General features: G+C 48.0%; 1 protein-coding gene and 1 long non-coding RNA gene across 5 annotated transcripts in view; one reads left to right on the forward strand and one right to left on the reverse strand.

Moving 5' to 3' along the window:
• LOC139749853 (uncharacterized) overlaps positions 1-6352 on the forward strand; it is a 45013-nt gene extending 38661 nt beyond the window's left edge. The window contains exon 2 of the long non-coding RNA XR_011713050.1: positions 5970-6352. This is a non-coding gene — a long non-coding RNA (uncharacterized lncRNA). The remainder of the gene's footprint in view (positions 1-5969) is intronic.
• Positions 1-12669, reverse strand: part of LOC139749857 (uncharacterized) — a 635660-nt gene that overhangs the window by 524820 nt on the left and 98171 nt on the right. The gene's annotated exons all lie outside the window — the stretch shown is intronic.

Below are 12669 nucleotides of genomic sequence, written 5' to 3' on the forward strand. Positions count from 1 at the left end.
CCTGTCTTCGTTTGTGTCCTTTCCCTCACCGTTACACACAGAGTGTGTCTATTTCCTAACAGTGAGTGGTGCCGTGTAGTTCTGACCGTCTGACTGTGTCGATTCCCCCCCTCCCCAATCCCCTGACTGTGTTGCTTCCCCCTTCCCCAACCCATGGCTGTGTTGCTTCCCCCTTCCCCAACCCATGACTGTGTTGCTTCCCCCTTCCCCACTATCTGGCTGTCACCTTTCCATGACGGCACATATACCCGCTTTTGCCCCCTTACCGGGCAGTGTCCCCTGGGGGTAAGTGCCTCCTACAAGCAGTGCTTTCACTAGGTCGTGCCCAAAGTTCGTAATCCCTCCAGGTCATTAATGTCTTCCCTCGGCAGTGTCCTACGCACCGCCCTCTAATGCTAATGTCCCCACTTAATAGTGTCCCCAGCTGGTAGAACCTCCAACTTGTAATGTACCCACTTGGCAGTGTCCCCAGTTGGTGACGCCCCAAACTGGTAAAATGTCCCCCATCTGGCAGAACCCCCATACTGTAGTGCCAGGATCTGGTACACCTCCGTCCATGACCCCTACATGACAGCACCCATACCAACCTCACCCTCTCCCCCAAGGCAGTTTAAAACTTGCCAGTACTTTGCCTCTGGCAACGCCCCTACTGGGTCATGTCTCACAACTTGGCAGTTCCCCTCCCACGGTCGTACTCCTCCCTAGCTCTGCCTACAACTGGCTCTTCTCCAATTTGACCAAGTACTCCCGTGGTACACACACACACACACACACACACACACACACACACACACACACACGTCAGTTTTATTATCTAACCGTCCCCCATGTAATACTGTTTTCCTCACCTGACCTGACCTGACCTGACCTGACAACATTCACGTCTCACAGAGCCCCTAGCAGTGGGGGGTACGTACGCAGTAGCCAAAGTGTAGCAAATGGTCCGGTTCCAAAATTAAGCCAAATTGGTGGAGTAATGGGAACAAAACTGACGTTTGTCTAATAAAATAACACATGAAATCTCGAGGACATTGGTTATCAACATGAGAAGACAATGTTAATTTCCGTTAAAAAAAACAAAAACAAACTTGTGGGTCAACACAAGCGCCAGTAGAAAGCGTGCGTTGCTGAAAATATAAAGAAACCCTAAAAAAATTGAACAGTTACGTTGAAGCCAGAGAGAAATTACACAATCAACCGATCCATTAATTAAGGAAAACGGTGACTTGACTCAAGACAATGAAATCATGGAAAAGATCTTGAATGTTTTTTTTTTTCAAGGCTTTATTTCACCACTGAATAGACAACTCATGTTCCAGAACCAGTCCCACCGCTAGTACGTGGACGAGAACATCTTTTTTTTTCAACATATACACGTTCAAAATACAACAATGTCAGCATTTAATGAATAATATAAATAGCAAATACAACAACAGGTCCTGAAAAGTGCCAGCCGAGAACAATGAATGAAGGTAAACACGAGATAAGATAGTTGGCCTTCGACTGTTCTTTTCAACGTCACTTGTTTCAAGGAAGGTTCCAGACCGAGTGAGACTTTCCCGGTGTAGCGCCAACATTCAGAGAGGGTGATGCAGTTATGTCCCTGCCTGGAAATCATCGCCCATTCAGCTTGACGTTCGTAGTGGGTAAATGGGAGCCATCACTCGAAGCAAGAGTGTACATCATTGATTGGCCTCTTCGTCTGGACACGGAGTCTATCGGCCTCTTCCTCTGGGCACGGAGTCTATCGGCCTCTTCGTCTGGACACTGAATCCCTTGGCCCCCTCGCCTGGAAACAGGGTCCAACCACCACCTCACGATTCCCAGCATGGGATGTGACGATATCTTCCACGTCCGACAAATCTACTTGATTAATGACGTAATCAACTTGTACGATGGGAGTGAAGCTGGTGAAGGTGTCTATCCAGACTTTCCAAAAGCACTCGATATAAAGTCCTCAGCCAAAATTACCTGCTTAATTTAAGTCACTTGGTAGAGATGGATTGCACGTCTGTAGTAAGAAGACTGGTGGACTGGCCAGTAAACAAACAGTGGTGATTAATGGTCCATCCTCAGGGGTGTCAGACGTAACAAGTTGTTTGCCACAGGGAAAATTAGTCTCGAGGCCAGACATGTTTCTCGTGTATAATAATAATAACTGATAACGGGCTGCGTTATAAGATACTGAGACAGTAAAATAGATTGCAAATAATCTCCTACAGCTGCAAGACGACATAAGAAACTTGATACACTGGGCTTACAAAGGCGGCAAATGAATTTTCACACGGGTAAAAGCAGTTTTCAACACAGGTACTAAAAAAAAACGTGAAGGCAAGCCACACTATGAATTCTGTAGCCCTAAAAGGTAAGTGAGGAAAACAACATACGTGTAACAATCTCTGGCGACCTAAACCCACGCAAGGAGTGCGGGTGAAGATGTAAAAACGGCGAGTGAAATTCAAGGCTTCCCACGGAAGGCATTCGAATTTCAAGTCTAGAAAAGTAATCCTCACTTTACAGTCCACTGATGCATCCCCACCTCGAAAACTAAGCTCAGTTTTGGTCAGTCTACTTGAAAAAAAATATATATAGATAGATCATTATATATAGCGGGGAACCACCAAGATGATTTTCGGAATGAGAATCAAACCCTGTGACATCCGGCTGGACGGCTCACACTCAGCTGAAGGTCGAGGTAAGAGGCGAGCCCATACAGGTCTGTACTCGAGAATATATTGAAGGCTTTGACAGTCTCGATCTACACAGCTGTTTATGACCAGAATTGTCCGATTTCTCTCGTAGTAATGGATACAAACTCGTAGGAAAACGTTCTATTCGAATCACGTCCTTTCTCTTCAACAGGACTGTTTGACAGTCAGAGTGATTTACCAACAAGAGTACTTGAAAGCAACATACACATCCATTTAAGAATATGCATGGCAAGTACTTCGCTCCACGCACACCACTGATATTAACTGCGCCACCTTTAGTTACGTATAAACTTGACACAAGTACTTCATCGTCGGTCTTATTTGCTATTCTGCCCTCGCCACACTTATATCTAGGTTCTCGATCTCGTCCACGATCACAAACAGCCTCGAGAGGTATTACTGGTTTGTCACTGCTTGCTCTCCTCTGTATACCTTTATCACAATGCCTCCCAACTGACAGAGCTTACACTGGGAGGTGCCCTCCACCCGGCCGTGATCGTAACAATGTTACTACGTGACAATGCCCCTCCCTCCCCCTCCTGATATGGTTGTACCCACATCTAGCAGTGAGTTTATCCAACTGTGACCCACCTTGCTGTGCACACATCGAACAGTAGCCCGTCACGCTGATTCTTCAAGCCCGTGCCCACGTCTGACAATAAACCACATGGTAGAAACCACATCAACCAGTGCCCCCTCACCTGGTAGTCCCCACTTCTAATTATAAATGATACCATGTAACAGTACCTCCATATAGTACTGGCCCCTTCTATCTCCACCTAGCTGTAGCGCCACATTTAACACCTCCTCCAGCAGGTGGTAGCCACATCTTACGATACCCCCCAGCAGGCAGAGGCCACATCAAACACTTCCCTCCAGCAGGTGGTGGCCAGTTGCTGGCAGGAACCAGTACGTCAGAGGGCGTGGTTGGTGTCAGGTCCTCGCATCAGAGTTCCACCCCAGCCCACACCAATGATAATAATGGCCGCCGCTGTCACCCCTTCTGCTTCATCACCTGTGGTTACCACGTCTGGCTCGTAATTAACTTGCGTTCGTCACGCTGACTTGCCGTTCTATGGCGTTACTTGTGGTTATCTGGTGTTACGCATTATCAACACGCGTCAATTACCACACCCTCGCACTACAATTCACCTTCGTTACCCCTGTGTGACGTGAATGTCACATTACGTTACTTCCTTCCCTTTATCATTGTTTTTCCATGTAACGTACTGTATTCATGCCTGATATCGATAACGGGAATGAAATGGGGATGGGATGGGAGGTGGGGGAAAGGACACCTGCTTCGTCCACTACCCCTGGACGCCCTGGTAGTCAGTGGTGAGGCCTCTGGTAAGAGCAGGGCACACTGGTCACACACACTGTTGCCCTCAGACCTGGGTTACGAACACATCTACTGGTTCTGATGGTCACCTGTAAGGTTCCTCATCTACCGGTTCTGATGGTCACCTGTAAGGTTCCTCATTTACTGGTACTGATGGTCACCTGTAAGGTTCCTCATCTACTGGTTCTGATGGTCACCTGTAAGGCTGGTCACCTGGCAGGTTGAAGCGGGTGTTTGTTTGCTCTACACCTACCATTCACCTAACCCCACCTACCACGGGTGGGGCTCGAACCCACAGAGTCAAGAAGTCACCTGCGCACAACGCCTCAACAGGCTATGCATTAACCCTACGAGCACGACGGTACGACCCTTGGATACGATAGCCTGGCCATCATACCCAAGGGTCGTACGGTCATGCTTAAGACAGGTAGCGTCGGTCAGGGTCGAGACGAGTGGCTGAGCTGCATACAGACGACCCCATAATCCTCGAACGAACTTCAAGTACCAGCCGAGAGGAATTCTTTAAGAGGGACATATTTTGACGGACGGATATCTTCTTCTCCTGGGGGTCTGTTGTCTAGAATTAAAATCAACAAACTCATCAAACCTCAACATACATTTCCAAAGATCTGAAGTCAGCAAACCTCAATTATCTTTTTTTTTCTCCTAAAGGTGATATATATCCCACGTAAACAAGGCCGTTAAAAGTACCGGGGTCAGCATACCTGAACAAGCAGGCAGAGATGACTATCAACACGTGGGGGGGGAGGCTCAGAATACCTCAACAAGATCAGTGACAGCATATCTCATCAAGGGCTTGGTGTCAGCATACCTCAACCTGGACGGGCGTCAGCATAAATGATGACCCATAACAGTAACCACAGAAAGTCCGTCAGAACAGTGGAGCCCCTTGAGTGTGTCTTGCTCCTCGGAGGCTGGGTGGTTTACGGAGGTACAACTCCATAAATGCATGAGGGACTGACACCCCCAGCCCTGCGCCCGAGCTGAGGAGCTCACGTTCCACCTGGGGTAACGCAAGACGCCTCTACGCCAGGCAGGGGAGAAGCTGTGTGTGTGTGGCCCACGGTAATTCAGTACTCCTTGCCACCCGTCCTCCCCAGCCCTCCCTCCCGCCCACAACACACACACACACACACACACACACACACACACACACACACACACACACACACACCTCTACTGATCCAGCCCCTTATTATTTAGCGACACTTGGCTGCAGAAAATTACGTTAAGGTCCTCTGTCTCACAAGGTCGAGTGTGAGTTATTCATAGTTACCCGTTTTTAAAGTTATTAGTACGTAATAATATCTGTGTGAGAGAGAGAGAGAGAGAGAGAGAGAGAGAGAGAGAGAGAGAGAGAGAGAGAGAGAGAGAGAAACGGTATTTTCCCCCCAGTGGAAAAAACCTGCATACCAAATCCGACATTATCATACAGAAGACATGCTCACAACCAGCCAGTTATTTATTACAACAGCAATAAACAACAACCATTACTCTCTAGCGCTACCTTGGTTACTCACTGGCAAGTGTGTGTGTGTGTGTGTGTGTGTGTGTGTGTGTGTTAGGCCAGGCGGGGCAGCGAGGCAGTTTGCCTTCATGAGCTACGAGTCCTGTGATTGAAATATCAAGGTAAGAATTTTTCAGCACTTGCTCAACTGTCCGCCCACTTTTTTTTTCTCTCTCTTTCCTTCGCCCGTGCTTAACCAAGCGCACCATTCTCCTCAAGTGCTTGACCAACAAGTTCTCTTTCTCTAGTGCCCCACCAACAACACTCTTCCCTACAAGTGCTCAACCAACAACAGCCCTTTTTTCCCCTCCGCCCCGGAGAGCACAACCAACAACACGTTCTCCCTTAGGAGTGCTTGACTAACATCACATTTTCTTTTGTTTTCCAGCTCCGGACGGCCAGGAGAGCGGCACCGTCCTCTAGCGAGGCAGGCGCCTGAGTCATTCCACGACCAACTGTGTACACTCTTGGCTCACTCCAGTGTTAAGTATATAAGTTGGCTGAGCCCGGCCCAGGTTGGGAGGGGCGGGCGGCGGTAGCAGCAGCAACTGGTGCGTGAAACGTCTACCCCAAGCGCCATCGTGCTGCCGAAGACCACACCGCTGACGCCGCCTCTTTTCAACCTATCACCTCCGCCCGTCCGCCCACTCACTCACCCACCTTGTCGAACCCCCAGCGAAGGCACCAGTGCCTACACCAACTATAATATACTCAGGCCAACTCAGGCACTGAAATGTAATTCGTCAGAAATAAAAAACATTGTTTATTTTAGTAAGGTTCTTTCACGGCTGATGACCCGCCAAACCAGCGGATAGATTTGGCGGGAAATGGCCGACAGTGCTGCCGCGGATGTCAACATAAACACAGGTGATTATCCTCTGGCCCCGGCGGAGTCCCTGCTGGGCTAGCCGGGCGTGTGTGTTCCCAGCCGCCAGCCACCGGGATTCGGGTAAGCAGCAGAGGCAGATTTCATTCCTCTCGTCAGCCATTACTTTAATACCAGACGGATTGATCAATCCACACACACACACACACACACACACACTCATTCAGCTATCTTCTAACGCGATATCTTAGCGCGATCTTACCTACCAGATAGACTGGTGCTATCTTTTCTCAGTGTGTATATATTTCCCCTAGTTCCTTATACACAGAGTCCTCTGCAACGACATGGACTTATGGTCTCCTATTGAATCCTATGATGACAGCAGTGCGATCCTTGGGTGTATAAATGGCCAAGTCGTTTTTAACCTGAGTCTTAAGAACACGGTCAGAGGCCGGGGCCATCATACTCCAGGGTCTTACCGTTGTGCTAGTGTTGGGGGAGTCAACGCCCACCTGCAGTCTCTCGCCTTCCTCAGTATGTCGAGACTTTAAGAACCATCCAGGTGAAGGCGCTCTGCCTACCATACCACACTGAACTGATCCTGTTACACTGGCTCTCCATCACACACCCACACACACACACACACACACGGTTTTTCATAGAACCACTGCCAATTCACTTAAAATTTCTATCATTGTTTAACACCAGTGTCTTCCATGATTGTTCAATAAACTTTTTTTTTTTCTGATTTCCCCGCGAGAGGCCAAACACTCCCGTCCTGCTGTATACCCCTCAGCAGCACATGATACAACACTTGGCTCCACTGAGGGTAAATATTGCCTCGTGAGATGAGCTCAGGACCGCACAAACAGCAGACACCAGGAGTTCTGTATGAGCGAGTCGCTGAACTGGGACACACCAGGGAGGACCTGTTGTGTGTTGTTGTACCCCAGGTTAATGGTACGCAAGATGGCACCAGTGTACCGTTGGTTGGTACCGCTGGGAGTACATTTACAGGTACGAGAGAATATATATGTAGTCCCACAGGGGTCATGATATGGATCTTGGTGTAGTCCCATTGGGATTATGGCCTGGGACTTAGTGTGGTCCCACAGGGGGTCATGACCTATGTCTTGGTGTGGTCCCACAAGGGTCATGGCCTGTGTCTTGGTGTGGTCCCACAGGGGGTCATGACCTATGTCTTGGTGTGGTCCCACAGGGGTCAATCATGACCTGTGTCTTGGTGTGGTCCCACAGGGGGTCATCATGACCTGTGTCTTGGTGTGGTCCCACAGGGGGTCATCATGACCTGTGTCTTGGTGTGGTCCCACAGGGGGTCATCATGACCTGTGTCTTGGTGTGGTCCCACAGGGGGTCATCATGACCTGTGTCTTGGTGTGGTCCCACAGGGGGTCATCATGACCTGTGTCTTGGTGTGGTCCCACAAAGGTTATAATGCGTCATGATGTGGTCCCACGGGGACCATGATCATGACTTTAGTTTGTGGTCCCACAGGGGGTCATGATTTGGGTCTTGATAAGGTCCCACGGCGGTCATGACCCACACGGGTCTGTGTGTTTTGATCAGTGTCTGCCTCTGGTTTTTACTTAACAAAGACATCAAGCGATTGAAGACAACGTCCTTGATTACGTCTGCCGTGTTCCTGTGCTCACACCCTTAGACCCAGAGGTTTGCAGTTTAAAAAAAGCATCAGAGCTAATGGTTTCATTATATCTGCTGGTCCACTATCATGACGTACGTGATCAATACACTGTCATTATGTACGTGATCGATCCTTTATCGTTATGTACGTGCTAGGCCCACTACAATTACGTACGTGATAGGTCCACTACAATTATGTAAGTGATCGGTCCACTACCATTCCGTATGTGATCGGTCCACTGCAATTTACGTACGTGATCGGCCCACTACCAACATCATCATCATCATCATCATTACGTACGTGACATGTCCACCATCTACGTACGTGATCGGTCCATTACTATCATTACATACGTGATCGGTCTATCATTAAGTACGTGAGCGGTCTACTGTCACTATTTACGTGATGGGTATCTTTTCCTTCATGGTAACACGCGCACACACACACACACACACACACACACACACCTTCTCAAAGAATCTTCACCATTTCCAAAGTCTTCGAAAAATCTCCTAACTCCATCTTTCCTTAAGCTACTTGAACCTCTCTCTCTCTCACAGTCTTGTCTCTGATCATCAGCAAGACTTACGCAAGACGAGATCCACTGCGTCGCATGATTACTGTGTGGCCGTCGACGACCCAAGGTTGGGCCGTTGTCATGACTGCATCTTTTCCAATACCACCAAGCTTTAGAACTCTGTGCCCCCCCCCCCCCCCCCACACACACACACACACCTCAATATTTTTTCCTAACATCCGCGACACCTGACCCTTTTTTTTTTTTTTTTTAAAAGCAGGTTTTCCTCTTTCGCTAAACCCCCCCCCCTCTCTCTCTCTCTCTCTCTCTCTCTCTCTCTCTCTCTCTCTCTCTCTCTCTCTCTCTCTCTCTCTCTCTCTCTCTCTATTTCCCTCTTCTATTCTCACATCTTTATCTCTTTCGTCCTTTTCTAAATTTCATCTCGGGTCTGCCCTTTATGAACATTTTCTTTGACGTGAACCTTCGACATGAACAGTAACTGCGCAGGTGTGGTGTTTATAACTGCGCAAGTTGTCAGGGTGTACAAGTTCCTACGCAATGTGAACAGTTACTGCTCGAGTTGTGTCAGTGACTGCTTAGATTGTAAGTAGCTATGCGGTTGTCAGTGATTACGCACGTTGTCATTGGGGGATTGAAATCCACACCTTCTCTATTCTCAATGACCTAGATCAAATCATCTCCCATCCCATCCATATTCCTGACCGCTGTGACCACTCTCCTCATATTCTAGATCTGTTTGTTACCTTTAGTCCATCCCGCTGTAACTACACAATCACTTCCGTTCTTTTCAAAAACAAGAACTTTCCTTCTTCTTAGAAGCATACGTTGGTATTCACCATCCTAAGGAGGGTGACAGTTCTAACCCCTCGAATCATCGTCCTGTTGCTTTGACATATATGCCATTTCCAATGTCTCTGAATCGCTCCTCAGCTCCCATATCCTTAGGAACCTTGAATATCGGTCTTCTCTCCGAGAACCACTGGTGATATTGAAAGATCTGGGAAACCCTATGTAACTGCCGTTGACATATCCAAAGCTTATGACGGTGTGACATCTAAGCTCCTCTCTCTTGCCTCCCTTCCCCCACTTTGCCCCCTCCTATCTAGCTTCCTCTCTGGCCGATTTGTCTCTTTGGCTGTTGATAGATCATCCTTCCCTCTTTTACCCATCAACATTGGTGTCCCTCAGGGTTCTGTCCTATCCCCTACACTTATTCTCCTGCTCATCAACGATTTCATCTCTTCCACAAACAACCAAATGCACCCGTACACTGACGACTCAACACTGCATTCCTCCACATCCTTCAGTTCTGCTTCTTTTCTCTTGCGATCTACATCTCACCTTCATACAACTTTCTCAGTAAACTCAGACTTGGACAGGATAACTCATTGGTATAAACGAAATCTGATTCAGTTTCATGCTTTCATGACCCAATGTACACCCATCTCTCTGTCGAAACTCCTTTATAACTTTCCTCACTCCTTTGACGGTTCTGTAATTCCACCTCTTGACTCAATGAACATACTTGGTATTACTGTAACATCCAGTCTTTCTTGAAAATCCCACGTTACGAAAAGAGCTAAGTCTGCCTGTAAAAAAAAAAAAAAAAAAGTAACTCCTGTTTAGATGTCGAAATTTCTTTTCACCATGACAGTTTATACATAGGATTGATCTCTCTTTGTATGAAGCACTGCTCTCACATCAAGGGTAGTTCTAGCTCTGCACCCTTACTTGACAAAGTTGAGTTGAGGGAGTGATCCAAGGCAGTCCGACTTATAAACTCTCCCAGGATAACTTCAAAACTTGACCCGCTTGTCCTACGCCACAATGTTGGTTCACTTTCCCTCTTCTATAGGTATTACTTTGGTTTTTGCTCCCGAGAGCTGGCTGCCTGTGTCCCCCCACCACTAGCTAGACCACACAATACGTGGCAAGCTGCTGCGTCACATGATTACTGTGTGGCCGTTAACAACTAAAAATTGAGTCGTTTTGATAACTGTTTCTTTCCCTAAACCTCGCAGCTTTGGAAGTCTCTACCCCTCTCATGTCTTCCCTAATAACTACGACCTGGCACATTTCAAAAGACAGGTTTTTCACTTTCTCCAAAATTCGTAAATACTTCCCTTGTCTCTCCCTTTTCCCTTTCATATTCCTCTCTGTATTTCAATCAAGGCCAGGTCCTTGATGTGGACTTATGTCTGTGACTGAAGCCTCCAACGTAGAGAAGAAAATGCTCATGTTGTGCTAGTTACTACGCAGACTGTTGTCAGTGGCTAAGCAGGTTGACAGTAACTGCTTAGGCCGTCAGTATCTGCGTCGCTGTCAGTGACTGGGCAGTTGTTAACAGCTGGGCAAGTTGTCAGTACGGGTGCAAATTCTCAACTAGTCGTTGCGCCGAGCCTATGCTAATGCTATGCAAAATCGGTTCCGGCAAGTGCTCGGGTTAACTGGCAGGGACTCTGCAGGCTCTACGTCAGTAGGGAGGAGTGGTGATCCTCCACGACATTTCCTCCCTTGGTTCCTTGTTACAGTCGAGGATAAAACTCCTGGGACACGCCTCGTCGAAGGTGTACCGATAACTCTTGTCTCGACAGGTAGAAAATGAGCCTGAGACATGCCTGCCTGATCGAAGCTTTCTCGAACCCTCTCCCCACACGTCGAAACCGAGGGCTGGGTACAGCTTCGACCAAGCGCGTGCCGAGACTTCTGGCGTATCCAAGTCTTAATTCATCTGGTAAAGGTTGGAAAGCCACAGAGTCTACGGATGAAACTGTACAGGACCCCGTTACTTGACGCATCCTCCGGTGGGAACAACGCGCTGCTGCCATATCAGCGCATGCAGCACTGCTTCATGAACCCTGAGTTCGTGCACTGCTTCATGAACCCTGAGTTCGTGCACTGCTTCATGAACCCTGAGTTCGTGCACTGCTTCATGAACCCTGAGTTCGTGCACTGCTTCATGAATCCTGAGTTCGTGAACCGTTTGGAAGGATTTCGAGATTATCAACGCGTCGCCAGAGAACATTTTCTTTACCCATATTAAAAGTTGATGACTTTCACACACACAATACAAGGACCAACAATTCTAAATGCCTTTAATTCTACACTCTTAACAATATTCAAATATTTACTCTACAATATTCAAATATTTATAAAGATTCTTCGAATGTATAAAGTTCACAAAAATATAAAATCATTCGGACTACCATCGGGCGATCACCAGACAACTGTAGGGAAAAAAACTCTTTTGGGTACAAACACCAGACTCGACTCTGAGTAACTTTTACGAACCCTGTAACTCCTCCGTCCTACATGCGAAATAATTTGTCTAAAATGGAAATCACCATTGATATATATATATATATATATATATATATATATATATATATATATATACACACACTAGAAGTCAATTTATATGCAAAGCTGGAAACGAACTACTCCATTACCTCGTTAAGAATAGCGGCCAGAGTGTGTGTGTGTGTCCACTGCCCCTTTCCCTCCCAGTGGTGCATCAGCACACGGGACCTCAGGGGTAAGGTAATGGGTGGGGGGGATGAAGAGGTAAGGGGTGGGAGAGGGGCCTCCCCCTCGCCCCTAAACTGGGTAATGACGGGGCAGGTGAGGACCGCGGCGCCCACTGTGTTGACTGGCTGAGTTATGTGCCTCGTTCACCTCCACACATCTACACTCCTGGCTTTCCCCTCCCGTACACCCTACATCACAAAACACACCGCCTCCTCCCGCCCCTACCTACACTCTCTCGCTACATCCTGTCAACACCTTGTCTACCTACCCTACACCCTGCATGGCTACCACAACACCCTTCCCGGCCGGCATTACTACGCCATGCCAACACCCTCCCTGGCCACCATAACACCCTGCCTGGCTCCTACAATACCCCCACCTGGCCACAACTACACCCTCCCTGACCATCACTACACCCAGCCTGAATACAACACCCATTCTAGCCACCATTACATCCTACTTGGCACCACTACATCCCGCCTGGCTACAACACCCTTCCTAGCCACCAATACACCCCGGCTGGCCACCAGTAC

Source organism: Panulirus ornatus, chromosome 1 (genome assembly GCF_036320965.1).
Source record: "Panulirus ornatus isolate Po-2019 chromosome 1, ASM3632096v1, whole genome shotgun sequence".
In the NCBI taxonomy this organism is placed as follows: Eukaryota; Metazoa; Arthropoda; class Malacostraca; order Decapoda; family Palinuridae; genus Panulirus; species Panulirus ornatus.